This window comes from Grampus griseus, assembly GCF_964374135.1.
Source record: "Grampus griseus genome assembly, chromosome: 20".
In the NCBI taxonomy this organism is placed as follows: Eukaryota; Metazoa; Chordata; class Mammalia; order Artiodactyla; family Delphinidae; genus Grampus; species Grampus griseus.
In genome coordinates this window covers 57,395,227-57,411,256 of record NC_139014.1, presented here as the reverse complement: position 1 = coordinate 57,411,256, position 16,030 = coordinate 57,395,227, and the positions used below count along the sequence as shown (strand labels likewise).

General features: G+C 42.9%; 1 long non-coding RNA gene and 1 pseudogene across 3 annotated transcripts; one reads left to right on the top strand and one right to left on the bottom strand.

The window, feature by feature from the left end:
- Positions 1-5,889: 5,889 nt before the first annotated feature.
- On the top strand, positions 5,890-8,371 carry LOC309837708. 2 transcript variants are annotated; one of them, XR_014298290.1, is made up of 3 exons: positions 5,890-5,985; positions 6,224-6,351; positions 8,141-8,371. It is a non-coding gene; the product is annotated as an uncharacterized lncRNA (long non-coding RNA). The 2 variants fall into 2 exon arrangements; XR_014298291.1 differs by having other exon boundaries at positions 5,890-6,029.
- An 801-nt stretch (positions 8,372-9,172) lies between these two features.
- On the bottom strand, positions 9,173-12,640 carry LOC309837706 (peroxisome assembly protein 12-like; annotated as a pseudogene). The gene is made up of 3 exons (XR_014298553.1): positions 12,213-12,640; positions 11,376-11,917; positions 9,173-10,565 (listed from the first exon to the last, which is right to left on the bottom strand). The product of XR_014298553.1 is annotated as a peroxisome assembly protein 12-like (transcript).
- Positions 12,641-16,030: the final 3,390 nt, after the last annotated feature.

Below are 16,030 nucleotides of genomic sequence, written 5' to 3'. Positions count from 1 at the left end.
AGCCTGTGCTCCGCAACAGGATTGCGGGGCCACAGCAGTGAGAGGCCGGTGTACCGCAAAAAAAAAAAAAAGAAAGAAAGAAATAGCTTCCTTATTTTCAGCTATAATTTGACTCCCTATAACTTCCACCTGCTGGGACTCACAAACAAATCTAATTGCTTTTGAACTAGCAGAACTATACTCTCATGACTCCCAAGGCTCATTGATGTTACTTGGTTGCTGATGACAACCATGATAGATACAAAGTTTTCTGAGAGTCTAGCTCCATATGAACATCTGCTCCACATTTCCCCAAATTTCTCACTCATTCTCCTTTACAAGTTGCTCCTGAGCTATGATTTTACTAAGCTCTTCATGCTCTCAGACATAAACTGAGAGGAATGAGATTTAAAAAAACATTTTTTTTTTTACCTGATGCTCTTGCTTTTCCTCTTGTTGCTTCAGTTCCACATCTGGCTTTGGTCTGAATGTTTGCCTTCTGTCACAGCCCCTGTTGCCCTTTGATATCAGCCTGGGAGGAGCAGGAACTCTGCCAGACTCCCCTAGTCTTCATAACATTGACCCCTGAGGAAGGCTGATAAAGACTCAAGAAAAGCCTATGACAGGGCAGATTGGCAGGCCAGGGTCTGACCTCTGGGAGAGAATGAAGTATTAGTGGGGAAATTCAGAGGTTTTCAAGTGAGAGGCCAAAGCTAAAACGTCCCTCCTCTAAAGGGCTGAGTGTTATTTCTATATATCATACAAGCATCTCCTGTCATGGTTAATTTCATTTCAAAGCTCTACATTTATTTTAGATTAAGCTGTCCTGTACATATCTATTATGAACAATATTAACCTATTCTATCACCTTCCAAATCGTTTGTCCTATTCTATTCACTTTTATTATCTTTTTCCTACTTTTCCTCTTTGTTGGACACAAGACCCAGCCTAGAAAAATACTCTTTGGTGAAGGTCTGGCTACCCCTGGGTGAGAGGATTACAGATGATTTTTCACTGAATTTCTTTTCCCATCCTTTTTTTCTTTAACTTTTCTGTATTTTCTAAATGGTCTACAATGAACATCAATTGTTTGCGTAATTAAAAAAAACAATTAAGTGAAAAAAATAAACAGGTAAGAGACAGTTATCTCTTTTGGGGATGCTGGTTAAACTGGAACAAGTGAATATTGCCAGCAATTATTGATGATGATGATGATGATGAACCTATGACAAAGGGTCTTTACAGATGTGATTAAGAAAGGATGTTGAGATGAGGAAATTATTCTGGATTATCCATGTGGGCCCTAAATCCAATCACAAGTGTTCTCATAAGAATTCAGTAGAGGGACTTCCCTGGCGGTCCAGTGGTTAAGACTTCGCCTTCCAGTGCAGGGGGTGTGGGTTCGATCCCTGGTCAGGGAGCTAAGACCCCACATGCCTTGTGGCCAAAAAACCAAAAACATAAAACAGAAGCAATATTGTAACAAATTCAATAAAGATTTGAAAAAGTGGTCCACATCAAAAAAAATCTTAAAAAAAAAAAGAATGAGGTAGAGAGAGATTTGATACCTACAAAAGAGGAGGGGGCAATGTGACCACAGAGGCAGAGATCGGAATGATGTGGCCGCAAGTGAGGGAATGCCGGCAGGCACAGGAAGCTGGAAGAGGCACAAAATGGATTCTCCCCTGGAGCGTCTGAGGGGAGCACAGCCCATGCTGACACCTTGATTTCTGCCCTCGTATGTCAAACTTCTGGCTGTGAGAGAACCAAGGTTGTGGCAATTTGTTACTGCAGGCACAGGAAACTAACATACTTCTCTCTGCATAAGTCAAACCATCAAACAACTCTTTGTTCCTACTCCAATTTGCTTATGCTGAAATGGCATTCTGAAATAGGTTTCTGAATACCCCCTCGGGTTTTTTTTTTTTTTAACTGAGGTTACTCTTCCTATGGAGTTCTGCTTTGTTGGCATGACATTTTGTACCTGTCTGGCTCAAAAGTTATTTCCAGGATAGGAGGCAGAATACATACTATGACGAATAAATCAGCACAGCAACATAGTAAACTGCAGAGGTCTGCTCTCAGCTTCAACTTTAACCCTTTTTCACTCATGTCATTTCCAAATTCAGTCTCACTTTTATTTCATTTTAAAATTTATTATTATTATTTCTTGGCCATGCCACGCGGCATTTGGGATCCTAGTTCCCCAACCAGGGATCGAACCCGCGCCCCCTGCAGTGGAAGCACAGAGTCTCAACTACTGGACCGCCAGGGAAGTCCCCAGTCTCATTTTTAGTTCTACTACCTACCTTAATTCTCAGCTTCACTCTCACACTGAAATCCTTCTGATATCACTTACTTTTAGAAAGATAAAAAGGACCATCATTTACTGGACATATGCATTTGGGCACAAGGGACCAAGCTGGGAGTGTGGCACATGATACGGAACCTGAGATTACATGGCTAGTTAAGTGGAAGAGATGGCATGCACAGCCAGGTCTGTTTAATACAAATGCCCCTACTCCTTCCACTGACTTTCAAGTTTGGGATTCTGGATTGCTCTGGAGTCTTCAAAATCCGAAATCTACCTAAGTACCTCATTTTTCCTTCCCAATCAACAGGAAGGACATTTTTGGGGCAGAAGAACTAGGAACTGTATTGTTTTCTCCTTCTTATTCTTTAATGCACTATTAGGGACCAAATCAGGAGAAGGAAGGATACTGTGAAAGATGAGCAAAGAGGGTTTCTCTTCCTTCTTCAGAGTTCCTTAGTTAAGTCCTCTGGCTATGAATAGTACGTTATCAGGCCAGCGAGGAGCTCACATTCTGGCTCTGATACCTCAAAGCAAATGTTCATGATACAAAGCAACTTGAAATCAGTAGCTTGTACAGTGTTTTTTTTCTAGGTCTTGGGAAAATGATCTGGCCACACTGCTGACAGTTGGCGAAGAACTAGAGCTCCCAATTTATTTGTGTTTATTCACCGAGCATTTCAATTTATCAGCCGAGATAGGTATAGCACAGTTTTCCTGGTCAGTAGACACAAACTACCAAATACCAGCGTCCATCTCACTCTCAATTCATTTGTCAAGATGATTCGGCTAGAATAGCAGACTAGATAGCATGGTGACCAAGAGTAACAGTGCTGGTTCTACCACGCCACCACCTGACTCTGGGTAAGTCTCCTTTCATTCATTCTCTCATTCAGTCAGCTGTTTTTTAAAGCACCAAGGGCCTTGAAATCCTAGCTCTAGCACTTTTTGGCTTAGAAAGCTTCGTTAAGATAATCCAAACCTCACATTCCTTCTTTGTAAAGTGGAGATAATAATAGTGTCTTCTCCATACGGTTCTTGTGAGAATGAATTGCGATGATGTATATAAAAAGGTTAGCATGGTGCCTGGCATATAACATCAGCTTTTCATTCGATAATCACTTACTAAGCACTTACTGTGTTCTGAACATGGTACTATGTCCTGGGGCCACCCATCATTTGCACCATTTAGTGACTGCCTTCTTTGGGCCAGATCTGCAACTTTGATGATCTCAAATTGTCCTCGTAACAACTTATAAGACATGCATTATTTTCACTATCTTATAAATGAAGAAACTGAGTTCAGGGAAGTAAAGTTGAAGATTACACACCTAGTACATAGCAGAGCTGGGATTTGGACTCCTATCTATCTGATTCCAAAACCCATTTACTATCATTCTGCCATGCAGCCTCTACTGTTAGCAAGAAGAATAAGACACATGTCCTGTTCACAATCTAGAGGGGGAACACATATATTAAAGAACTCATTGCAATACAACATATGTGATAACACCAGGTGTTATCGCATTGTTCTCATTCAGTTCTCGTAACAGCTCTGTGAGGTAGGTACTGTCATTATTCCCTTTTCACAGATGGGGAAACTGAGGAACAGAGAGTTTATGGTGCTTGCAAATACTATAGTCCATATACATGATCACTACACTCTAGTGCCATTCTGGAGAGCTAGAAACATATGAACATTGTGCTTGGGGTGTTCTAAGGAGTGACAGTGACTATGCTTGTGCCTGCGCACCTAGAGCCCGTGCTCCACAACAAGAGAAGCCACCGCAATGAGAAGCCCGCGCACCGCAACGAAGAGTAGCCCCCACTCGTCACAACTAGAAAGGTTGCGCACGGCAACGCAGCCAAAAATAAAATAAATAGAAAACATAAAAAATGACTAACCTCATTTCCATAAAGACAAGCAAAAAACTTACCTTAAAAAAACAAAAAAGGAGGGCTTCCCTGGTGGCGCAGTGGTTGAGAGTCCACCTGCCGATGCAGGGGACACGGGTTCGTGCCCCGGTCCGGGAAGATCCCACATGCCGCGGAGCGGCTGGGCCCGTGAGCCATGGCCGCTGAGCCTGCGCGTCCGGAGCCTGTGCTCCGCAACGGGAGAGGCCACAGCAGTGAGAGGCCCGTGTGCCGGGAAAAAAATAATAATAATAAAAAAAATAAATAAATAAAAGAATGCACCAGGTTGAGAAAGGACGTTGGAGAAGGAAGGGGAAAACCAGGCAGAGGAAACAGCACTTGCAAAGGCCCATTCTCTTCACTGCCTAAAGTCTATCCTTAAAGTACAATGGAGGTCCTTCATAGGTCTGGTACAGAGGACATTCCATTTTTCTCCATTTATTTCCTCATATCTTTCTCCCCATCCCTATCTGACACTCATCACATTCCTCCTGCTGTCCTTCATATGCCACCTCTCCATTTCTTACTAGCTCTTACCTGGACCATTGCAATCACTTGGCAATAGCTTCCCCTTCTTTCACTCTGCCTTCCTTCAATCTATTTTTAAAACACAGTTGCATATTGAGTTTTCAGCTGTGATCACCCATCTCCTCAGACTCTGAAATCTTTAAATCTCCCACTTTCTCCAGAGTAGTCTAAACTACACAGCCAGCAAGCCACTATCTTTAACAAAGTCTTGCCCTGTCTTTCAAATCTCTTATCACCCCCTTTCTTTACGTTAACACTGGTCCTGAAACTTTGGTGTGAATCAGAATCTCCCCTGGGGTACTTATTAAAAATATACACGCCTGGGTTCCAACTCCAGATTCAAGCTTAATGATTCTGTAAGTCTGGATTGCGGGAGTTTGTCGTTTGGTTTTGATGCTGGGGGACATCTATGTTGTTAAGTTTCCTCCTGGTATTTCCAACTCACTGAATTTTGGAAAACACTACACCAGTTTCAACTTTACCTAAATTTGGTAAGCTCCCCTATGCTTTCTCATTTAATTCGGGAGTTAAATTATTTTCTCCCAGAATCTCCAAATCCAACGCATCTTTCAAAACCCAGATCAAATGCCACCTCTCCCAGGAAGCCTTTCTTGCTCTCTTTCGCAGTTCTTTGATATTTAGTGGCACCTCTTGCTTATTCAGGAAGCGTCCAAGCCCCTGACAAGCCAATGAGTTTCTCCTGGTCGGGGAGAGAGGGACACATTCATCAAAGTCCACCCCAACCCCTAGCCCTCAGGCGGGAATTCGGCGCAAGCACGATACTGTCGGAACACTGAATCGATAGTTCTTCCTGGAAAGCCAGGGCACACACACCCTCTACGGCCCGCCTCAGATGCCCTTCCCCAGTTGTGAAACGAGGCACCAGCAAAACCACTCCGGATGTCAGTCTCCGCAAGGTCGGAGATCAGGGAATTGGAGGGCGGGCGGGGACTACTCAGGGTCTTGCTTTCAACTTTGAGCATGTAGCCCGCCAAGCCAAGAAGAGACTGCAAAGACGCCTGCGCCTTCCGGTCCTCCCTCCCCACCCCAACCCCGGCGTTCGCCTAGCCCTCCGATTGGCTGCTCCTCGCACCAGCCGAGCCTCAGGGCTGCGGCCCACGTGGTCCACTGGCCGTCGCGGGATTGGTTGTCCGGATCGGGCTGCCGCGGCAGCCGGCGGGGTAGCGAGGTGGAGCAGTGTGGAAAGCCCCAAGCCCGTACCTCTGGGACTGAACGGCGGCGGGTGGGCTGAGGTCAGCCTCTGCAGGCCTGGGCAGGCCTCCTGAGAGTTTAGGGCGTAAGAGTTTTGGGGGGTTCCCAAATCGGGCTGCGGACCCTCTGCCTGAGGCTTTGGTTTGAGCCCTGGATCCGGCCTTGTGTTTCCCCGGAAGGATGGCGTCTCAGTCTTTCCTGAAGTTGGTGGGGTTTGGATGTTATTATTATTATTATCAGCAGTAGTATTATTATTGTTGTTATTATTATCGTTTTGAGGATACACCGTGTATAAGAATTGGTGGTCCTGTGCAGAGTGCCATGCAGAATGCCATGAGTTAGAAGTTGGAGGACGGAGGGCTTAGAGATACTTGAGGGACGTCCTTAACCTACGTGAAATGTTGGAGGTAAGTCGGCTTTATAAACTGTGCTGATGCTTGTATAATCCAGGCGCTTAGGGTTTAGTAGGGAGGGTCGTTCACTGACTGAATTAAACTGTCGCTTATTGAGCCGCCTTCTGTGTCCCAGGCATCATTCTGAGTGTAATGGATGCAAAGGCCAGTAAGAGGAAGTCCTGGTTCTTTAGGAGCTCTGCGTAATGGGGCTGGTGGGAGAGACGGGAGGTGGGGGACGTGAATAGATGAATAATTGGCGTGTGATGCGTACTGTGGTGGGAAAAAGTGCTGTGGGAGTCAGAGGAGGGGATGACTGAGGGAGTTAGGGACGACTTAACAGAGAAGGTGACGTTTGAACAAGGTTTTAGAACTACAGACTTTCTCCAGACTGAAAGTGGTAGGGAAGGCGCTCCAGACAGAGGAAAGCGTACTGAGGAAGAGAACAAGGAAAGTGTGCCCTCTGTGGCTGGAGCACACTTGGAGCTCTGCTCACAAGTTTCATGCTTTTAGACAAGGTTATTTAAGTTCTCTTAGCCTGTTTGCTTTTTGTAACGTGTACTTACTTCTGCACAGGTTGATGAGATAAAGGCTCAAGCCTCTAAACAGGCACTTTACTAGTTTCCCTCTCTTTGTGGAATTCAGTTGCTGAATGGAGAACACAGACCATAGCTGTACGTTTTTAACTATGGAGTATCAAGCTATTGACATTTATAAATGGCTGAAGGAGGCATGCTGTGTCTCCGGAATTGTTATTTAGATACAATGCTGAAAAGCTAGAGAGGTTGACATTGTTTGTGATCCTAGTACTTTAGCATAGCATGTCAGCGATAGTAAACTACGAGGTGTCATTTAGAATAAAATGCAGGCAGCTTTCTCATTCAGAAATTGATCATCCATGTTGTGAATTACCCAGGCTTTGCATTGTTTCCTTTATCTTGCCCATGGCCTGGAGAAAAATGAAATTAAACCTTGTATTTAGCTGGTAGTGGAAAAATATAAATCTGGTAATCAGACCTCAGTTTCTCTTTCCAGCATTGCTGTTATTTTGCTATGGACCTTTGTCAAATCCTAGCCTCCCTGGGTCTTGGACTCTTTAGCAGACTCTTGTATAAAATTTTTTATGACTATACTTTTCATCTTTGTTGGCAGCAGAATTGTAAATCAAATTGTATGTTAAATGAACTGGAGTTTACTTTATAAAGGATTTTAGGAGAAAATCTTTTCTAAAGATTTTGCTTTAGAACTAGATTATAAATCCCTTCACAGACATCCCTGAGATTTTATCATGCATGGTGTTTGGACTCACTAAAACAAGAAATGTTTTTCTGAACTGTAAATGCTTCTCCACTCTACTCTGTATTACAAAAATTTTTAAAAAGCACCTCCAAAACAAAACTTGTTCAAGTTTGCATTTTTGTACAGCAGAGTTGCTTGAGGTGAATAGTAGAAGATCAAATATTGAAAGCCCATGGTTGCAACTTATCTAAAAAGAAGTCTTTTTTTCTCATGGGTAAACCTAAGTTTTCTTGGATGTGAAAATAGGGTGTTGGGCTGCTCTTAGATAATACAAGGAGGTGAAAAGCAATGATGCAATGATGAGTGAAGTATAGTCTGACCTGGCATTGCCATTGCTTCAGTGTTGGCATTGACCAGGGCATGACCCCTTAATCTTCTGAGCTGATTCTGGTTGTGGTTTTTTCCACACTGATATGTTCTAGCCTATTTGGATACTGGTTTTATTATGTGTAAGAGTGTTTAATATTCTTTTGAATTACTGATACTTTCCTGTTTTTCTTTGTAGGTTGAGGTGAAAAATATGGCTTTGATATCTTCATGGAAAACTGCATTATTTCAGTCCTGAATCTGGTTTGGTTCCCTTATTGACTCATTACTATATTAAAAATGTTTATTTAGCAGTGATTGTAAAATGAAAGTAATTAACATGTACATGTTTTTTGGGGGGAGACTAAGGGGAAACACGTGTTCAGCCTAGAAAAACATTTCTCATTGGATGTCCTGTGAAGTCAGTGTGTCTTGGGTTTAACTTTGAAACAATTAAAAAAATTTTAAATTAAAAAAAAGTTTACTTAACTATGGTATTTGTTCTGGTAAAACCTTGTGGTTTAATAAGAATTTTTGCAAATATCCATTATACTCTTCTCATGGTACATAAAAGTGTTAATATTTTAAAATCTATAGAATATTCTATTTCAAAATTTAGTTCTATTATCTTAGTGCTATCAGAAAATGTGCTTTGAATTGCTGAAATGAGTTGTATTGGACAACACCTGTCTCAGCAGAGGCACTTAAAAATAATTTTCATCCTTCCTCTTGTAGTAATGATTTTTTTTTTTAACCCGTATGTTTTTAACCTGTATGTTTAACCCTGCCAATCCGGTGGCAACTGAAGTGTTTGTGCAATATTTCACTTGAGAAATAAGGTATTTCACTCAAGATTGAATTCTTGCTGTTGGAGGATTTCTCTCCAATATTGGATTAGCAAAAAAAGCAAAATGTTAATACAGAATGCCTCAAAAAATCAAAGGTAGGGACTTCCCTGGTGGCGCAGTGGTTGAGAGTCCGCCTGCCGATGCAGGGGACACGGGTTCGTGCCCCGGTCCGGGAAGATCCCACATGCCGCGGAGCGGCTGGGCCCGTGAGCCATGGCCGCTGAGCCTGCGCGTCCCGAGCCTGTGCTCCGCAACGGGAGAGGCCACAACAGTGAGAGGCCCGCGTACCGCAAAAAAAAAAACAAAAAAAACGCAAAGGTGGCCTGAATGAAAAATTTACTCTAAATACCTCGACTAATCTTTCAGTTTCCACATAATCATGACATGGAACAGCTCTTTGCCAAAAAACATTTATTCTTAAAATTTACTTAAGCGTTTCATAGAAACTTTAGTAATAGCCAGAATAATTCATGTCAGCTTAGCAAGCTCTTAACAGCAAGCAGAAAGAGCTTATGCAAAGATCCTGTCTTTACACAGTCATAGTTAGGGCAGTATTTTACTTCATCTCTTCACTAATAGCTTTGCTTTCACACTGAAGTCTTCAGACTATTCTGTATATACATTCAACCCCTATTTTCCTGTAACCAGTTTCCCAAGGAAGGTATGTGTGGTTCACAAAGGGATCTTTAAAAGGTGATAGACTATAGCAAATGTTACTTAACAAATGAGTCTCAGCATATGGAAGGAGAAAGTGTTTCTAAGTATTTCTATAAAAAGCATGTCCGTGGTGGCGGGGGATGAACTGGGAGACTGGGATTGACATGTATACACTGATGTGTGTAAAAGTGATAATTAATAAGAACCTGCTGTATTAAAAAAATAAATAAAATAAAATTTAAAAAAGCAGGTCCATATTTCATACTGTTTGCAAACCGATAAAACCTATTCCTCATAGGCAGATAAATGCTTTCCTTTCTCAAAAGGCCTGCTTCCCCTTCACTACCCACTCTACGAGGTCTAACTTGGGTTTTTCCTGAGAGCTTCTATACCTCTTGTCCTTTAAGGAAGGGGACAGGAAAAGCTTCTGTGCCGAGTACCCTCTTTGATCACCTTCTCTATGCTGACCCTCACATCCCCTGCCAGTCCTGATTCTCTCACTCTGACCAGCTCGGTCAACTCTAAGTAGAGGTGTCTAGGGAGCAAGCTAAAAGGTTAAGATCAACGAGTACATCCTTTTAAAGAAATCCATGTGGCTGTTTAAAGTTCATACAATTATTAATTGAGGATGATTAAACAATGCTATTTACTGTGCGGAAAACCAGCCCTCTGGCCTTATAGCGCAGTCATTTCGTTGTGAGACAAGGTGCTAATCCCCTTCAGTTCTCAGGGGAGTACAGTTTAATCAGATGCGGTACTTGTGTTGGATAACCTGTAATGGGACAAGCTCGGTGACTCTTCACATAATTAAACACACAGCGATAACAAAACACATAGCCAGAGGTGGCGAGAACGGTGTCATTCACCCGGTTTTTACGACACAGTGGGCACACAGTCTTCATTTGGGGCAACAGGGGAGAATCAGAATTGTAGTCTAGATGTACCGGTGGTGGTGGAGTAGGCAAGGCAGTCAATGACTTGATGGTTTCTTCGTTTCCAGATGAATACCACCACTCAAGGAACTGCAGGAAGAATACACCCACCGAAAGGCCAGTAGAGAGGCATGAGGCGGCACCTCCCATGGCTTGCTTCAGAGCTGACTTTATCTTCTCGCCAACGCTGTTTGGAGAACAGAATAAGGAGGCAAAAGGAGAAACTGTTTATTTAGGTACAATCACAGAACAACTAATACACATGCAATTCTTACACTTTTCATTAGAATCGTTGATTCAGCTTGGGGATTGAATAGTTGCTGGACTGGCGTTTTCTCTTGTAAGTGTCTATTTGAAACAATTCCCTCTTTCTGACCTACCGTAGTTTAGGAGTTCTAGGAGCTAAGCTTTGTTTTTAATGACTAGGGCTTTGTTTGCTTTGTGTTTTGAGAAAGAAATTAATGAGCCATTGATTATATAGACCTTTATGGGGGTGGAAGATCCAGAAAAAGAAATAACTCACTTAAAAAACAACTCAGCAGTACTGAGGAATATATTTGAACTTGTCAGAGAACACAGACACTAGGAGCAGGATAGCACCACGGTTAAGAGCAGTCTTTAGAATTGTACTGATCTGGCTTGAATCTCAGCTCTGCCGCCTATTAGCTGTGTGGCCTTGGCAAGGTACTCAAATGTTAGAACTTTCCTCAACTGTTAAGTGGTGCTAATGCATTTATTTCATTGAGCTGTGATGAGGATTCAGATAATATACGTAAACACCTAGCAAAGAGCCTGGTACATAGCAAGTGTGTGCAAAAATGTAGCCATTATGATGAGGAAGGTTACCAGGATGGCAATCCTTGTTTTATGGACACAAGAATTTTTCGATGATTTTATGAAATACCCCAAAGTGGACTGAAGGGGGTAAATTTCATAAAATTGGGATAAGATTTTAGGATTTATTAATCAAATATGTTGGGGAAATGTTAAGGCTTACCTCCCAGCTGGTTGCTGCATCATGCTGGCTTCGGCTGGTTTGTGCTCCAGAGCTTGTATATCCTGAACTGTAAGTCGATCTAGCCGAACCCCAGCCAGACTCAGCAGGGGTGAGTGATGCTCAGGCCTTTCCTAGGATGTATCGAAGCTGCTGTACAAGAAACCAGCCTTCCCAGGCCATGTTAACAAATGGGTAGGCTGCCAAAAAGGCTCTGTAAAATCGTTTCCAGCGGGAAGTAGGGGGTGGATGGAATATTCATCCTCTTCTCTCAGGCTAGAAATCAGCTTCACTTTCAGACTGGGAAGAAGAACCAGGAAAATAACTGACTTCCAAAGCTGCTTCTTTGGGAGACCAGCACTGGCCAATCTCTGAAGCTTGTGTGTGTCTCCCATTACGATCCTCTTTAAGCCATAAAAGTTTTCAGAAAACGAGGCGCTGGTTTTAGACAGATAATGTTGCTGGAGCAGAAGACCTAGCAGGGTGATTTCATCAAACCACTTCCACAAGAAGCCCTAGCGGGCAGGATTTGATTCTGCAAGAACCTAAAGCAAAATAAATAAATGAAATTCATTCCATTACACAGCTACTATGCCTTGTATTTATATTTCCTTTTTTTCCCTCTGAATTTCCACACTTTTCTTTCTGGGTCTACCTTAACCTCCCTGAAGTGCTGGGTATTCAGTACACATAACAAGAGACTCCATAACCATTAAATCATGTGATGTGCATTATATGCTAATTGGTTATTTCAAAACTTAGGCCAAGAAATAAATTCAGATTATTGGCTTGGTTTTTACCCGGACGTTCCTAAAACTTTTCAGAGAATTAAATCCTTACCTTGACCACATGCTGAAGAGCAGGTCTCACTGCTGTCATTAAACTGTCCTGTGCTACCACCTCAAAGATGGATGGATGGCTGGTCATCCACCGCAGAAGCAGTTGTGATGTGAGCCCCGTGCTCAGCCATAGTTTCGTGTGTGCACTGGGTTTTACTTTGCCCACAAACTCTCTAGTAAGCATGAACTTTCTGGGGGTGCCAGATGGGTGCTATTTTACAGGAACTGGGCAAAAAAGACCTCTTCCGGAGGCAGAGGGGAGGGGTCTCAAGGGAAGGTGAAGAATGAAGTCAACGCGGACACCCACGTTAGGGAAGTAGTGTGTGGGAGAGGTGAGTTGATTAATGCTGCACCTCACAGGGAAAAGCGTGACTATGGGGGGACAGGTACGGCGAAGGAGCGCTGGCCTCTCGAGCGGCAGTCCTGGAGGCGGCCAATCACGGACTCCCAATCCGGAGGGCTCAAAAGCCAGGCGGCTCTGAGGGATCGAAGGTGCCAGTGCAGGCCGGCCCCAACGGCCTGGCTCAGCTGTGGGCTGTGCAATCCCCCCGCCCGAGCCACTCCTTGCGAGCTGACCCCAGGCGAGGAGCGAGGAACCCGCGACGCCCCGTTTAAAAGGGGGTCTCGGCTTTATGTCAGAAGCCGCAACCGGAAATAGAAGCCGCTTGGAGCCCGCCGGCCGTGGAGAGGCGCTCTAGCCCCGAACGCGGCTCCGCGACCGGAACTAGAGAACTCTATGATCTCAAGGCACTTCCGCTTCCGCCCCCAGCGGGCTCGGTTGGAGAGGAGTTTTCCGCTGGTAGGTTTTACTTTTCTTAGCTGGTTTTGCATCGCTGTGTTGTTGGAAAGCCACGGCTCTGATATCTCTCTACAGAGTCTTTTTGGCAAGGTGTTGGGTCGCCGCACTGACGTCTGGCGCCCGGAGCCAGAGCTCGGCCTGTTGCTGAGGCCTTTGTTCCCTGGGGCGATAGAGAGAGGCGAGGGACCCAAGGGAATGTGGAGATGGAAGGCTCACTTTGCTTGCGGCGGGGGTGGTGGCTCACTATTTTTGCCGCCTTCGGGAAGGATTTGAAGCGACAAAGCCGAGATAGAAGGCTTAGCCTTATGGCTGCCAATTATTAACAACAAAAAAAAATTCCTGCTGTTGTTCAGAATTTGGGACGATTATTTTTCATTCAAGCTGGTACCTTAATTGTCTTCTAGGTTAGGTTACGTTCAAGCAGAACTCTGGGCACTTGCTACACTAAATGAAAATGGTTCCTGCCCTCGAACACGGTAGGATGCGTCACATTAGCGATATGAATACAGTGCTAAAACGGAGTGATGCTGTTGAATTCTAACTAGCATGAATTGGGGAGGCTTGGCAGAGAAGGTACTTTTCATTGTATACCAAAGTTAATGTAATTAACCTGACCTTTTGCAAACTGCTTTTACATCGTATGCAATTGCCTTGAGTAGCTGCAGGTTTACTGAATTTGGATAATAAAGTTCATCTCCTCTCTCTCCAACCTCTCCCCTCAACCCCTGGGCTAAATAGCTAGAAATAGAAGTTTGCTTACTTTATACCATAGAGGACTTTATGGTATAAAGATAGTTAATTGTTTCACATAATGAGAACGCTGGAACAAGGTTTGGGTTTAGTTGTTTCAATAGGATAAATAAAATCTTGCAAATTAACCTTAATTGTGGTTCCAAAAAGTGTTTCAGGGAATTCCCTGGCGGTCCAGTGGTTAGGACACTGTGCTTCCACTGCAGGATGCATGACTTGGATCCCTGGCCAGGGGAACTATGATCCTGCATGCAGCGTGGCCAAAAAAAAAAAAAGTGTTTTATAGTCTGATTGGATACCTGCTGGAGAAAGTCACATTGATGGAAGATTTTATCTTACAGAGTTTTAAGGAGTAGAGATAATGTATCTATATAAAACACCTAGCTTTATGTTCTTGGTCAGTGGTAGCTCTTACAGAGAGGCTTTTCTTAAGTGAACAGCAAAAAGACAAAGTTGAGAAATAGCATCACCTAAGACAAGTGGGAAGTTAGTTAAACATTGGTATCAGTTAGGGTTCTTTGGTTACAAGCAACAGAAAACAGGCTAATTTAAACTAAAAAATTTATTAGAAGAATATGGAGTAGCTAACAAAATAAGGAAAACCAACTCTGAGGGAACAGGAATTACACAGTCCTACTGGATGTTTCTAGCAAGAATTAGCAAAGGGTCATACAGGCATCGCTGTTGCAGTGAACGAGCTTCAACAAATTTCTGTCACTGTACTTATGATTCAGATCCCTATTGACTGACCTTGGTTCAGATTTCATCTCCACTCGCTGTTTCACTCTTAGCCAGAAGAGTGCAAGACACCTTAATAGTCCTTTGAGAATATTGCAAAAGTAAACTGATGTTGTTATGTGAGAAAAAAGGCAGTCAAAAATAACAATGTCAATTATTACAGCCAATAAATAATAAACACCTCATCACAAATCCCACTCCCAGGTTTATGGTGTAATAAGCAAGACACAGAAATTGATTGCACTTACGTTAAAAGGTGTGAAGAGCCATCAGATAGGTTAATATGATGAGTTTAGAGGAAGAGACAATAAGAGCTGGGAGAAATGAGGCCGTTCAAACTAGCTTAAACAGAAGCTATATTGGCCTTTGTAACCAAGGGGAAGATCGTTTCTTATAAACCTTATCGTTTCGATAAACCTCACGTTTTATCTCAGCTTCTTTCTGCCAGTTGCTTTCTAATACAGCGATGTAACCTGGTATCTCCTGCATCTTATATCAGGACCAAATGTCCACTGAGAAAGTTTTGTGGATTAGGTGGACCTCAAAAGATGAGTACATTTGGAGAAAGTCACAGTCATGGTGACAGGGTTTTCCAGGCTAAGGGAGCAGCGTGGATTGTATTTGAGGAGGAAATTGTTTGCTTTAAATATAGAGAGGAAAATAGACCAATAATACATAGTCTATACTGTTGACCATAATATAGAGGCTCTTAAATGCTAGTTTTAGTACTTTGCTTGTGGACATTCATTCATTTATTCCTGAATAATTTACTTATTCATTTATTACTGAATACATGCTGTGCGCCAAGCATTATGCTAGGTGCTGGGTAGACAGTAGTAATAAAAACAGACTTGGTATCTGCCCTCATGGAATTTACAGTCTAGTTGGGGAGAGAAATAATAAACAAGTAAAGAGACGAATATATAATTTACAAATGGAATAAGAGGGCTATGATGGGGGTGGCAGTGGGGCCTGGAAGAGAAGAACCTTTTAGACTGGGTAATCAGGCAGTGCCTTTATGAGATTACAATTAAAGTGAGACCTAAATTATAAGCCAGCCAGGCCTGTGTGGAGTTGGGGAAAACGAATATTAGGTAGGAGGAGCGGTAGTTGTGAAGGCCCTAGGATGGGAAAGAGCTTGGCCTATTTGAGAGCTGCAAAAGCTAACAAGAGGTGAAATGAAGAGGAAATGAGGAGTGACTGAAAAGGATAAAATGATATTAAGAGAGGTAGACAGGAGCCTAACCACTCATAGGCCATGGGAAGGAAACTGGATTTTAGTCAAAGTATAATGGGAGGTCATTGAAGGATTTATACACCGGAGTCATGACCAGGTTTATATTTTTAAGATGACCCCGTAATGGTTATGTGGTTACATTTACTTTGTGAAAATTCATCAAGCTCTATATTTTTGATGTGCACTTTTTGGAATGTTCGTTTATACTTCAAAAAAAAGTGAAACAAAAATCTGGCTGCTGTATGAATAATGGTTGGGAGGAGAGTTGAGGTTTCTAGTAGTTGAGGCAAGAGGC